Below are 14,771 nucleotides of genomic sequence, written 5' to 3'. Positions count from 1 at the left end.
TTTACTTTATATGGAGCCAAACATAATTTCCGATCTAATTTTTGCCAAATTTCATGCCACTGGAACTGATCGTGTGAATATTGCTGCCATTAGCCCACCTGCAGATGTCAGGGTCTGAAGTGAACAACAGCCTCAATATTTACAGCTCAATACACGTGGAAGTGTTTGGGTGATCCTGCATCCAGTCTTCCAAAATTAACATGGGACGATCTTCCTTTCCACATGGTATTGAGTTGCCGCGATTTTACTGATTTCACAGACAAATCGAGCATCTTCAGTAAATGGAGTGATTTCAGAGGCGCAGAAACCCTCAGTTGGCCAAGCATGGCACACCGAATCGGAGTTCCTCGTTAGTATAGTGGTTAGTATCCCCGCCTGTCACGTGGGAGACCGGGGTTCAATTCCCCGACGGGGAGAGTTTGTACCTTACCAGAACAAAATTGAAAATGGTTTTTTAGAATTGGTACATCGGCTGTCGAATCCGCCAAGGCACACCGCCCCAGAGATGCAATCAAAAGTGCGGAATTGAGACCGCTCATCAAAACCGCCCGCATCAATATTTCTGTGCAATGCGTGGGTCAGTGAAACGCACGCATTACCTTCTTCATTTCCCATATTTGCCCCTGTAAAAGAAAAACGCTGCCTTCAGCATGCGCCGTTTGTCGCACACGATATGCACTCGCAAAAACGATACAATTCAAAGAGATTTCTCCAACGGTCAACTCAACCAACTCGTGAATAATAAGACAATCAAGCAGGATCGGACAGTGACTCGCAGCTACTGGTTAGGAACACATTCGCCGATACAGATGACCTGCACCCCGCGATATTAAACAACGGCCTTCGAACCGCGATGAAAATGCAAAAACTGGACACAAAATGTATAAATTTGATGAACCGGATCATCTCCCAACTCGCATCAGCCTCATTCCAAGAAATGTCTTGTAAAGTGACGCATAGTGGACCCTTCTGAACCGTGGTTCCTGAATTTGTCTTTCATGTCTTCTTTGCTTCACTACTCTGTCTATTATTACGAAGTAAAGGGGAACAAAATCTCATTGACAGTGTACTGAATATCATAATTGCCCCACGCAGACCCAGTCCCGCAGACACTGTGCCATGGGCCGACACACTTCTGACACGAATGTCACCAGCGTCGACGTGATTCGTGATTTTGGAACCTGCCGATCCCATCGCTCTTCATACTGTGTCGTGATGGTGAACAAGACAGTTTAATTCAATGTGTTTTCTGGGAAAAGCAAAAATACACATCTCCTGATTTGCACAAAAGTCTGATGTATAATGTTGCTTGCTGACAATATAAGTAGTGGCCCTGTTTAGGCAAGTGGTTAATTGAAATCGTTTTTACTTTACATGGAGCCAAACATTCTTTCCGATATAATTTTTGCGGAATCTCATGCCACTGGAACTGATCGCGTGAATATTGCTGCCATTAGCCCGCCTGCAGATGTCAGGGTCTGAAGTGAACAACCGCCTCAATATTTACAGCTCAATACACGCGGAAGTGTTTGGGTGATCCTGCATCCAGTCTTCCAAAATTAACATGGGACGATCTTCCATTCCACATGGTATTGAGTTGCCGCGATTTTACTGATTTCACAGACAAATCGAGCATCTTCAGTAAATGGAGTGATTTCAGAAGCGCAGAAACCCTCAGTTGGCCAAGCGTATCTTGCCAAACCGAAGTTCGTCGTTAGTATAGTGGTTAGTATCCCCGCCTGTCACGCGGGAGACCGGGGTTCAATTCCCCGACGGGGAGGGTTTGTACCTTACCAGAAAAAAATTGGGAATGATTTTTTAGAATTGGTACATCGGCTGTCGAATCCGCCAAGACACACCGCCCCAGAGATGCAATCAACAGTGCGGAATTGAGACCGCTCATCAAAACCGCCTGCACCAATATTTCTGTGCAATGCATGGGTCAGCGAAGCGGACACATTACCTTCTTCATTTTCCAGATTTGCCCCTGTAAAAGAAAAACGCTGCCTTCAACATGCGCCATTTGTCGCACACGATATGCACTCGCAAAAATGATACAATTCAAAGAGATTTCTCCAATGGTCAACTCAACCAACTCGTGAATAATAAGACAATCAAGCAGGATCGGACAGTGACTCTCAGCTACTGGTTAGGAACACATTCGCCGATACAGATGACCTGCACCCCGCGATATTAAACAACGGCCTTCGAACCGCGATGAAAATGCAAAAACTGTACACAAAATGTATAAATTTGCTGAACCGGATCATCTCTCAACACGCATCAGCCTCATTCCAAGAAATGTCTTGTAAAGTGACGCATAGTGGACCCTTCTGAACCGTGGTTCCTGAATTTGTCTTTCATGTCTTCTTTGCTTCACTACTCTGCCTATTATTACGAAGTAAAGGGGAACGAAATCTCATTGACAGTGTACTGAATATCATAATTGCCCCACGCAGACCCAGTCCCTCAGACACTGTGCCCTGGGCCGACACACTTCTGACACGAATGTAACCAGCGTCGACGTGATTCGTGATTTTGGAAACTGCCGATCCCATCTCTCTTCATACTGTGTCGTGATGGTGAACAAGACCGTTTAATTCAATGTGTTTTCTGGGAAAAGCAAAAATACACATCTCCTGATTTGCACAAAAGTCTGATGTATAATGTTGCTAGCTGACTATATAAGTAGTGGCCCTGTTTAGGCAACTGGTTAATTGAAATCGTTTTTACTTTACATGGAGCCAAACATAATTCCGGATCTAATTTTTGCGGAATCTCATGCCACTGGAACTGATCGCGTGAATATTGCTGCCATTAGCCCGCCTGCAGATGTCAGGGTCTGAAGTGAACAACCACCTCAATATTTACAGCTCAATACACGCGGAAGTGTTTGGGTGATCCTGCATCCAGTCTTCCAAAATTAACATGGGACGATCTTCCTTTCCACATGGCATAGAGTTGCCGCGATTTTACTGATTTCACAGACAAATCGAGCATCTTCAGTAAATGGAGTGATTTCAGAGGCGCAGAAACCCTCAGTTGGCCAAGCGTGTCTCGCAATACTGAAGTTCCTCGTTATTTTAGTGGTTAGTATCCCCGCTTGTCACGCGGGCGACCAGGGTTCAATTCCCCGACGGGGAGAGTTTGTACCTTACCAGAAAAAAATTGGGAATGATTTTTTCGAATTGGTACATCGGCTGTCGAATCAGCCAAGGCACACCGCCCCAGAGATGCAATCAACAGTGCGGAATTGAGACCGCTCATTAAAACCGTCCGCACCAATATTTCTCTGCAATGCGTGGGTCAGTGAAACGGACACATTACCTTCTTCATTTCCCATATTTGCCCCTGTAAAAGAAAAACGCTGCCTTCAACATGCGCCATTTGTCGCACACGATATGCACTCGCAAAAACGATACAATTAAAAGAGATTTCTCCAACGGTCAACTCAACCAACTCGTGAATAATAAGACAATCAAGCAGGATCGGACAGTGACTCGCAGCTACTGGTTAGGAACAGATTCGCCGATACAGATGACCTGCACCCCGCGATATTAAACAACGGCCTTCGAACCGCGATGAAAATGCAAAAACTGTACACAAAATGTATAAATTTGATGAACCGGATCATCTCTCAACACGCATCAGCCTCATTCCAAGAAATGTCTTGTAAAGTGACGCATAGTGGACCCTTCTGAACCGTGGTTCCTGAATTTGTCTTTCATGTCTTCTTTGCTTCACTACTCTGTCTATTATTACGAAGTAAAGGGGAACGAAATCTCATTGACAGTGTACTGAATATCATAATTGCCCCACGCAGACCCAGTCCCGCAGACACTGTGCCCTGGGCCGACACACTTCTGACACGAATGTAACCATCGTCGACGTGATTCGTGATTTTGGAACCTGCCGATCCCATCTCTCTTCATACTGTGTCGTGATGGTGAACAAGACAGTTTAATTCAATGTGTTTTCTGGGAAAAGCAAAAATACACTTCTCCTGATTTGCACAAAAGTCTGATGTATAATGTTGCTTGCTGACAATATAAGTAGTGGCCCTGTTTAGGCAACTGGTTAATTGAAATCGTTTTTACTTTACATGGAGTCAAACATAATTTCCGATATAATTTTTGCGGAATCTCATGCCACTGGAACCGATCGCGTGAATATTGCTGCCATTAGCCCGCCTGCAGATGTCAGGGTCTGAAGTGAACAACCGCCTCAATATTTACAGCTCAATACACGCGGAAGTGTTTGGGTGATCCTGCATCCAGTCTTCCAAAATTAACATGGGACGATCTTCCTTTCCACATGGTATTGAGTTGCCGCGATTTTACTGATTTCACAGACAAATCGAGCATCTTCAGTAAATGGAGTGATTTCAGAAGCGCAGAAACCCTCAGTTGGCCAAGCGTATCTAGCCAAACCGAAGTTCGTCGTTAGTATAGTGGTTAGTATCCCCGCCTGTCACGCGGGAGACCGGGGTTCAATTCCCCGACGGGGAGGATTTGTACCTTACCAGAAAAAAATTGGGAATGATTTTTTAGAATTGGTACATCGGCTGTCGAATCCGCCAAGACACACCGCCCCAGAGATGCAATCAACAGTGCGGAATTGAGACCGCTCATCAAAACCGCCTGCACCAATATTTCTGTGCAATGCGTGGGTCAGCGAAGCGGACACATTACCTTCTTCATTTCCCATATTTGCCCCTGTAAAAGAAAAACGCTGCCTTCAACATGCGCCATTTGTCGCACACGATATGCACTCGCAAAAATGATACAATTCAAAGAGATTTCTCCACCGGTCAACTCAACCAACTCATGAATAATAAGTTGCACCGAAACAAACGCCATCTCATGCCACTGGAACTGATCGCGTGAATATTGCTGCCATTAGCCCGCCTGCAGATGTCAGGGTCTGAAGTGAACAACCGCCTCAATATTTACAGCTTCATACACGCGGAAGTGTTTGGGTGATCCTGCATCCAGTCTTCCAAAATTAACATGGGACGATCTTCCTTTCCACATGGTATTGAGTTGCCGCGATTTTACTGATTTCACAGACAAATCGAGCATCTTCAGTAAATGGAGTGATTTCAGAAGCGCAGAAACCCTCAGTTGGCCAAGCGTATCGTGCCAAACCGAAGTTCCTCGTTAGTATAGTGGTTAGTATCCCAGCCTGTCACGCGGGAGACCGGGGTTCAATTCCCCGACGGGGAGAGTTTGTACCTTACCAGAAAAAAATTGGGAATGATTTTTTAGAATTGGTACATCGGCTGTCGAATCCGCCAAGACACATCACCCCAGAGATGCAATCAACAGTGCGGAATTGAGACCGCTCATCAAAACCGCCTGCACCAATATTTCTGTGCAATGCATGGGTCAGCGAAGCGGACACATTACCTTCTTCATTTCCCATATTTGCCCCTGTAAAAGAAAAACGCTGCCTTCAACATGCGCCATTTGTCGCACACGATATGCACTCGCAAAAATGATACAATTCAAAGAGATTTCTCCACCGGTCAACTCAACCAACTCATGAATAATAAGACAATCAAGCAGGATCGGACAGTGACTCGCAGCTCCTGGTTAGGAACACATTCGCCGATACAGATGACCTGCACCCCGCGATATTAAACAACGGCCTTCGAACCGCGATGAAAATGCAAAAACTGGACACAAAATGTATAAATTTGATGAACCGGATCATCTCCCAACACGCATCAGCCTCATTCCAAGAAATGTCTTGTAAAGTGACGCATAGTGGACCCTTCTGAACCGTGGTTCCTGAATTTGTCTTTCATGTCTTCTTTGCTTCACTACTCTATCTATTAATACGAAGTAAAGGGGAACAAAATCTCATTGACAGTGTACTGAATATCATAATTGCCCCACGCAGACCCAGTCCCTCAGACACTGTGCGCTGGGCCGACACACTTCTGACACGAATGTAACCATCGTCGACGTGATTCGTGATTTTGGAACCTGCCGATCCCATCTCTCTTCATACTGTGTCCTGATGGTGAACAAGACAGTTTAATTCAATGTGTTTTCTGGGAAAAGCAAAAATACACATCTCCTGATTTGCACAAAAGTCTGATGTATAATGTTGCTTGCTGACTATATAAGTAGTGGCCCTGTTTAGGCAAGTGGTTAATTGAAATCGTTTTTACTTTACATGGAGCCAAACATAATTTCCGATATAATTTTTGCGGAATCTCATGCCACTGGAACTGATCGCGTGAATATTGCTGCCATTAGCCCGCCTGCAGATGTCAGGGTCTGAAGTGAACAACAGCCTCAATATTTACAGCTCAATACGCGTGGAAGTGTTTGGGTGATCCTGCATCCAGTCTTCCAAAATTAACATGGGACGATCTTCCTTTCCACATGGTATTGAGTTGCCGCGATTTTACTGATTTCACAGACAAATCGAGCATCTTCAGTAAATGGAGTGATTTCAGAAGCGCAGAAACCCTCAGTTGGCCAAGCGTATCTTGCCAAACGGAAGTTCCTCGTTGGATAGTGGTTAGTATCCCCGCCTGTCACGCGGGAGACCGGGGTTCAATTCCCTGACGGGGAGAGTTTGTACCTTACCAGAAAAAAATTGAGAATGATTTTTTAGAATTGGGACATCGGCTGTCGAATCCGCCAAGACACACCGCCCCAGAGATGCAATCAACAGTGCGGAATTGAGACCGCTCATCAAAACCGCCTGCACCAATATTTCTGTGCAATGCATGGGTCAGCGAAGCGGACACATTACCTTCTTCATTTCCCATATTTGCCCCTGTAAAAGAAAAACGCTGCCTTCAACATGCGCCATTTGTCGCACACGATATGCACTCGCAAAAATGATACAATTCAAAGAGATTTCTCCAACGGTCAACTCAACCAACTCGTGAATAATTAGACAATCAAGCAGGATCGGACAGTGACTCTCAGCTACTGGTTAGGAACACATTCGCCGATACAGATGACCTGCACCCCGCGATATTAAACAACGGCCTTCGAACCGCAATGAAAATGCAAAAACTGGACACAAAATGTATAAATTTGATGAACCGGATCATCTCCCAACACGCATCAGCCTCATTCCAAGAAATGTCTTGTAAAGTGACGCATAGTGGACCCTTCTGAACCGTGGTTCCTGAATTTGTCTTTCATGTCTTCTTTGCTTCACTACTCTATCTATTAATACGAAGTAAAGGGGAACGAAATCTCATTGACAGTGTACTGAATATCATAATTGCCCCACGCAGACCCAGTCCCTCAGACACTGTGCCCTGGGCCGACACACTTCTGACACGAATGTAACCATCGTCGACGTGATTCGTGATTTTGGAACCTGCCGATCCCATCTCTCTTCATACTGTGTCGTGATGGTGAACAATACAGTTTAATTCAATGTGTTTTCTGGGAAAAGCAAAAATACACATCTCCTGATTTGCACAAAAGTCTGATGTATAATGTTGCTTGCTGACTATATAAGTAGTGGCCCTGTTTAGGCAACTGGTTAATTGAAGTCGTTTTTACTTTACATGGAGCCAAACATAATTTCCGATATAATTTTTGCGGAATCTCATGCCACTGGAACTGATCGCGTGAATATTGCTGCCATTAGCCCGCCTGCAGATGTCAGGGTCTGAAGTGAACAACCGCCTCAATATTTACAGCTCAATACACGCGGAAGTGTTTGGGTGATCCTGCATCCAGTCTTCCAAAATTAACATGGGACGATCTTCCTTTCCACATGGTATTGAGTTGCCGCGATTTTACTGATTTCACAGACAAATCGAGCATCTTCAGTAAATGGAGTGATTTCAGAAGCGCAGAAACCCTCAGTTGGCCAAGCGTATCTTGCCAAACCGAAGTTCGTCGTTAGTATAGTGGTTAGTATCCCCGCCTGTCACGCGGGAGACCGGGGTTCAATTCCCCGACGGGGAGAGTTTGTACCTTACCAGAAAAAAATTGGGAATGATTTTTTAGAATTGGTACATCGGCTGTCGAATCCGCCAAGACACATCGCCCCAGAGATGCAATCAACAGTGCGGAATTGAGACCGCTCATCAAAACCGCCTGCACCAATATTTCTGTGCAATGCATGGGTCAGCGAAGCGGACACATTACCTTCTTCATTTCCCATATTTGCCCCTGTAAAAGAAAAACGCTGCCTTCAACATGCGCCATTTGTCGCACACGATATGCACTCGCAAAAATGATACAATTCAAAGAGATTTCTCCACCGGTCAACTCAACCAACTCGTGAATAATAAGACAATCAAGCAGGATCGGACAGTGACTCGCAGCTACTGGTTAGGAACAGATTCGCCGATACAGATGACCTGCACCCCGCGATATTAAACAACGACCTTCGAATCGCGATGAAAATGCAAAAACTGGACACAAAATGTATAAATTTGATGAACCGGATCATCTCCCAACACGCATCAGCCTCATTCCAAGAAATGTCTTGTAAAGTGACGCATAGTGGACCCTTCTGAACCGTGGTTCCTGAATTTGTCTTTCATGTCTTCTTTGCTTCACTACTCTGTCTATTATTACGAAGTAAAGGGGAACGAAATCTCATTGACAGTGGACTGAATATCATAATTGCCCCACGCAGACCCAGTCCCTCAGACACTGTGCGCTGGGCCGACACACTTCTGACACGAATGTAACCATCGTCGACGTGATTCGTGATTTTGGAACCTGCCGATCCCACCTCTCTTCATACTGTGTCGTGATGGTGAACAAGACAGTTTAATTCAATGTGTTTTCTGGGAAAAGCAAAAATACACATCTCCTGATTTGCACAAAAGTCTGATGTATAATGTTGCTTGCTGACTATATAAGTAGTGGCCCTGTTTAGGCAACTGGTTAATTGAAATCGTTTTTACTTTACATGGAGCCAAACATAATTTCCGATATAATTTTTGCGGAATCTCATGCCACTGGAACTGATCGCGTGAATATTGCTGCCATTAGCCCGCCTGCAGATGTCAGGGTCTGAAGTGAACAACCGCCTCAATATTTACAGCTCAATACACGCGGAAGTGTTTGGGTGATCCTGCATCCAGTCTTCCAAAATTAACATGGGACGATCTTCCTTTCCACATGGTATTGAGTTGCCGCGATTTTACTGATTTCACAGACAAATCGAGCATCTTCAGTAAATGGAGTGATTTCAGAAGCGCAGAAACCCTCAGTTGGCCAAGCGTATCCTGCCAAACCGAAGTTCCTCGTTAGTATAGTGGTTAGTATCCCCGCCTGTCACGCGGGAGACCGGGGTTCAATTCCCCGACGGGGAGAGTTTGTACCTTACCAGAAAAAAATTGGGAATGATTTTTTAGAATTGGTACATCGGCTGTCGAATCCGCCAAGACACATCGCCCCAGAGATGCAATCAACAGTGCGGAATTGAGACCGCTCATCAAAACCGCCTGCACCAATATTTCTGTGCAATGCATGGGTCAGCGAAGCGGACACATTACCTTCTTCATTTCCCATATTTGCCCCTGTAAAAGAAAAACGCTGCCTTCAACATGCGCCATTTGTCGCACACGATATGCACTCGCAAAAATGATACAATTCAAAGAGATTTCTCCAACGGTCAACTCAACCAACTCGTGAATAATAAGACAATCAAGCAGGATCGGACAGTGACTCTCAGCTACTGGTTAGGAACACATTCGCCGATACAGATGACCTGCACCCCGCGATATTAAACAACGGCCTTCGAACCGCGATGAAAATGCAAAAACTGGACACAAAATGTATAAATTTGATGAACCGGATCATCTCCCAACACGCATCAGCCTCATTCCAAGAAATGTCTTGTAAAGTGACGCATAGTGGACCCTTCTGAACCGTGGTTCCTGAATTTGTCTTTCATGTCTTCTTTGCTTCACTACTCTATCTATTAATACGAAGTAAAGGGGAACAAAATCTCATTGACAGTGGACTGAATATCATAATTGCCCCACGCAGACCCAGTCCCTCAGACACTGTGCCCTGGGCCGACACACTTCTGACACGAATGTAACCATCGTCGACGTGATTCGTGATTTTGGAACCTGCCGATCCCATCTCTCTTCATACTGTGTCGTGATGGTGAACAAGACAGTTTAATTCAATGTGTTTTCTGGGAAAAGCAAAAATACACATCTCCTGATTTGCACAAAAGTCTGATGTATAATGTTGCTTGCTGACTATATAAGTAGTGGCCCTGTTTAGGCAACTGGTTAATTGAAATCGTTTTTACTTTACATGGAGCCAAACATAATTTCCGATATAATTTTTGCGGAATCTCATGCCACTGGAACTGATCGCGTGAATATTGCTGCCATTAGCCCGCCTGCAGATGTCAGGGTCTGAAGTGAACAACAGCCTCAATATTTACAGCTCAATACGCGTGGAAGTGTTTGGGTGATCCTGCATCCAGTCTTCCAAAATTAACATGGGACGATCTTCCTTTCCACATGGTATTGAGTTGCCGCGATTTTACTGATTTCACAGACAAATCGAGCATCTTCAGTAAATGGAGTGATTTCAGAAGCGCAGAAACCCTCAGTTGGCCAAGCGTATCTTGCCAAACGGAAGTTCCTCGTTGGATAGTGGTTAGTATCCCCGCCTGTCACGCGGGAGACCGGGGTTCAATTCCCTGACGGGGAGAGTTTGTACCTTACCAGAAAAAAATTGAGAATGATTTTTTAGAATTGGGACATCGGCTGTCGAATCCGCCAAGACACACCGCCCCAGAGATGCAATCAACAGTGCGGAATTGAGACCGCTCATCAAAACCGCCTGCACCAATATTTCTGTGCAATGCATGGGTCAGCGAAGCGGACACATTACCTTCTTCATTTCCCATATTTGCCCCTGTAAAAGAAAAACGCTGCCTTCAACATGCGCCATTTGTCGCACACGATATGCACTCGCAAAAATGATACAATTCAAAGAGATTTCTCCACCGGTCAACTCAACCAACTCGTGAATAATAAGACAATCAAGCAGGATCGGACAGTGACTCGCAGCTACTGGTTAGGAACAGATTCGCCGGTACAGATGACCTGCACCCCGCGATATTAAACAACGACCTTCGAATCGCGATGAAAATGCAAAAACTGGACACAAAATGTATAAATTTGATGAACCGGATCATCTCCCAACACGCATCAGCCTCATTCCAAGAAATGTCTTGTAAAGTGACGCATAGTGGACCCTTCTGAACCGTGGTTCCTGAATTTGTCTTTCATGTCTTCTTTGCTTCACTACTCTGTCTATTATTACGAAGTAAAGGGGAACGAAATCTCATTGACAGTGGACTGAATATCATAATTGCCCCACGCAGACCCAGTCCCTCAGACACTGTGCGCTGGGCCGACACACTTCTGACACGAATGTAACCATCGTCGACGTGATTCGTGATTTTGGAACCTGCCGATCCCACCTCTCTTCATACTGTGTCGTGATGGTGAACAAGACAGTTTAATTCAATGTGTTTTCTGGGAAAAGCAAAAATACACATCTCCTGATTTGCACAAAAGTCTGATGTATAATGTTGCTTGCTGACTATATAAGTAGTGGCCCTGTTTAGGCAACTGGTTAATTGAAATCGTTTTTACTTTACATGGAGCCAAACATAATTTCCGATATAATTTTTGCGGAATCTCATGCCACTGGAACTGATCGCGTGAATATTGCTGCCATTAGCCCGCCTGCAGATGTCAGGGTCTGAAGTGAACAACCGCCTCAATATTTACAGCTCAATACACGCGGAAGTGTTTGGGTGATCCTGCATCCAGTCTTCCAAAATTAACATGGGACGATCTTCCTTTCCACATGGTATTGAGTTGCCGCGATTTTACTGATTTCACAGACAAATCGAGCATCTTCAGTAAATGGAGTGATTTCAGAAGCGCAGAAACCCTCAGTTGGCCAAGCGTATCCTGCCAAACCGAAGTTCCTCGTTAGTATAGTGGTTAGTATCCCCGCCTGTCACGCGGGAGACCGGGGTTCAATTCCCCGACGGGGAGAGTTTGTACCTTACCAGAAAAAAATTGGGAATGATTTTTTAGAATTGGTACATCGGCTGTCGAATCCGCCAAGACACATCGCCCCAGAGATGCAATCAACAGTGCGGAATTGAGACCGCTCATCAAAACCGCCTGCACCAATATTTCTGTGCAATGCATGGGTCAGCGAAGCGGACACATTACCTTCTTCATTTCCCATATTTGCCCCTGTAAAAGAAAAACGCTGCCTTCAACATGCGCCATTTGTCGCACACGATATGCACTCGCAAAAATGATACAATTCAAAGAGATTTCTCCAACGGTCAACTCAACCAACTCGTGAATAATAAGACAATCAAGCAGGATCGGACAGTGACTCTCAGCTACTGGTTAGGAACACATTCGCCGATACAGATGACCTGCACCCCGCGATATTAAACAACGGCCTTCGAACCGCGATGAAAATGCAAAAACTGGACACAAAATGTATAAATTTGATGAACCGGATCATCTCCCAACACGCATCAGCCTCATTCCAAGAAATGTCTTGTAAAGTGACGCATAGTGGACCCTTCTGAACCGTGGTTCCTGAATTTGTCTTTCATGTCTTCTTTGCTTCACTACTCTATCTATTAATACGAAGTAAAGGGGAACGAAATCTCATTGACAGTGGACTGAATATCATAATTGCCCCACGCAGACCCAGTCCCTCAGACACTGTGCCCTGGGCCGACACACTTCTGACACGAATGTAACCATCGTCGACGTGATTCGTGATTTTGGAACCTGCCGATCCCATCTCTCTTCATACTGTGTCGTGATGGTGAACAAGACAGTTTAATTCAATGTGTTTTCTGGGAAAAGCAAAAATACACATCTCCTGATTTGCACAAAAGTCTGATGTATAATGTTGCTTGCTGACTATATAAGTAGTGGCCCTGTTTAGGCAACTGGTTAATTGAAATCGTTTTTACTTTACATGGAGCCAAACATAATTTCCGATATAATTTTTGCGGAATCTCATGCCACTGGAACTGATCGCGTGAATATTGCTGCCATTAGCCCGCCTGCAGATGTCAGGGTCTGAAGTGAAGAACCGCCTCAATATTTACAGCTCAATACACGCGGAAGTGTTTGGGTGATCCTGCATCCAGTCTTCCAAAATTAACATGGGACGATCTTCCATTCCACATGGTATTGAGTTGCCGCGATTTTACTGATTTCACAGACAAATCGAGCATCTTCAGTAAATGGAGTGATTTCAGAAGCGCAGAAACCCTCAGTTGGCCAAGCGTATCGTGCCAAACCGAAGTTCCTCGTTAGTATAGTGGTTAGTATCCCCGCCTGTCACGCCGGAGACCGGGGTTCAATTCCCCGATGGGGAGAGTTTGTACCTTACCAGAAAAAAATTGGGAATGATTTTTTAGAATTGGTACATCGGCTGTCGAATCTGCCAAGACACACCGCCCCAGAGATGCAATCAACAGTGCGGAATTGAGACCGCTCATCAAAACCGCCTGCACCAATATTTCTGTGCAATGCATGGGTCAGCGAAGCGGACACATTACCTTCTTCATTTCCCATATTTGCCCCTGTAAAAGAAAAACGCTGCCTTCAACATGCGCCATTTGTCGCACACGATATGCACTCGCAAAAATGATACAATTCAAAGAGATTTCTCCAACGGTCAACTCAACCAACTCGTGAATAATAAGACAATCAAGCAGGATCGGACAGTGACTCTCAGCTACTGGTTAGGAACACATTCGCCGATACAGATGACCTGCACCCCGCGATATTAAACAACGGCCTTCGAACCGCGATGAAAATGCAAAAACTGGACACAAAATGTATAAATTTGATGAACCGGATCATCTCCCAACACGCATCAGCCTCATTCCAAGAAATGTCTTGTAAAGTGACGCATAGTGGACCCTTCTGAACCGTGGTTCCTGAATTTGTCTTTCATGTCTTCTTTGCTTCACTACTCTGTCTATTATTACGAAGTAAAGGGGAACAAAATCTCATTGACAGTGGACTGAATATCATAATTGCCCCACGCAGACCCAGTCCCTCAGACACTGTGCCCTGGGCCGACACACTTCTGACACGAATGTAACCACCGTCGACGTGATTCGTGATTTTGGAACCTGCCGATCCCATCTCTCTTCATACTGTGTCGTGATGGTGAACAAGACAGTTTCATTCAATGTGTTTTCTGGGAAAAGCAAAAATACACATCTCCTGTTTTGCACAAAAGTCTGATGTATAATGTTGCTTGCTGACTATATAAGTAGTGGCCCTGTTTAGGCAACTGGTTAATTGAAATTGTTTTTACTTTACATGGAGCCAAACATAATTTCCGATATAATTTTTGCGGAATCTCATGCCACTGGAACTGATCGCGTGAATATTGCTGCCATTCGCCCGCCTGCAGATGTCAGGGTCTGAAGTGAACAACCGCCTCAATATTTACAGCTCTATACACGCGGAAGTGTTTGGGTGATCCTGCATCCAGTCTTCCAAAATTAACATGAGACGATCTTCCTTTCCACATGGTATTGAGTTGCCGCGATTTTACTGATTTCACAGACAAATCGAGCATCTTCAGTAAATGGAGTGATTTCAGAGGCGCAGAAACCCTCAGTTGGCCAAGCGGGTCTCGCCAAACCGACGTTCCTCGTTAGTATAGTGGTTAGTATACCCGCCTGTCACGCGGGAGACCGGGGTTCAATTCCCCGACGGGGAG

The 14,771-nt window shown here is 45.0% G+C and overlaps 9 non-coding genes across 9 annotated transcripts; all 9 read left to right on the top strand.

Annotated features, from left to right (window-relative positions):
* The first annotated feature begins 344 nt into the window (after nt 1-344).
* Nucleotides 345-416, top strand: trnad-guc (transfer RNA aspartic acid (anticodon GUC)). Its single transcript has one exon. It is a non-coding gene; the product is annotated as a tRNA-Asp (tRNA).
* A 1,292-nt stretch (nt 417-1,708) lies between these two features.
* trnad-guc (transfer RNA aspartic acid (anticodon GUC)) lies at nt 1,709-1,780 on the top strand. Its single transcript has one exon. It is a non-coding gene; the product is annotated as a tRNA-Asp (tRNA).
* Nucleotides 1,781-4,436: 2,656 nt separating this feature from the next.
* trnad-guc (transfer RNA aspartic acid (anticodon GUC)) lies at nt 4,437-4,508 on the top strand. Its single transcript has one exon. It is a non-coding gene; the product is annotated as a tRNA-Asp (tRNA).
* A 645-nt stretch (nt 4,509-5,153) lies between these two features.
* On the top strand, nt 5,154-5,225 carry trnad-guc (transfer RNA aspartic acid (anticodon GUC)). The gene has a single exon. It is a non-coding gene; the product is annotated as a tRNA-Asp (tRNA).
* Nucleotides 5,226-7,880: 2,655 nt separating this feature from the next.
* trnad-guc (transfer RNA aspartic acid (anticodon GUC)) lies at nt 7,881-7,952 on the top strand. The gene has a single exon. It is a non-coding gene; the product is annotated as a tRNA-Asp (tRNA).
* A 1,292-nt stretch (nt 7,953-9,244) lies between these two features.
* Nucleotides 9,245-9,316, top strand: trnad-guc (transfer RNA aspartic acid (anticodon GUC)). The gene has a single exon. It is a non-coding gene; the product is annotated as a tRNA-Asp (tRNA).
* Nucleotides 9,317-11,971: 2,655 nt separating this feature from the next.
* trnad-guc (transfer RNA aspartic acid (anticodon GUC)) lies at nt 11,972-12,043 on the top strand. Its single transcript has one exon. It is a non-coding gene; the product is annotated as a tRNA-Asp (tRNA).
* A 1,292-nt stretch (nt 12,044-13,335) lies between these two features.
* Nucleotides 13,336-13,407, top strand: trnad-guc (transfer RNA aspartic acid (anticodon GUC)). Its single transcript has one exon. It is a non-coding gene; the product is annotated as a tRNA-Asp (tRNA).
* A 1,292-nt stretch (nt 13,408-14,699) lies between these two features.
* Nucleotides 14,700-14,771, top strand: trnad-guc (transfer RNA aspartic acid (anticodon GUC)). Its single transcript has one exon. It is a non-coding gene; the product is annotated as a tRNA-Asp (tRNA).

This window comes from Scyliorhinus torazame, chromosome 25 (assembly GCF_047496885.1).
Source record: "Scyliorhinus torazame isolate Kashiwa2021f chromosome 25, sScyTor2.1, whole genome shotgun sequence".
NCBI classification, from domain to species: Eukaryota; Metazoa; Chordata; class Chondrichthyes; order Carcharhiniformes; family Scyliorhinidae; genus Scyliorhinus; species Scyliorhinus torazame.
This window is presented reverse-complemented; position numbering and strand designations above follow the sequence as displayed.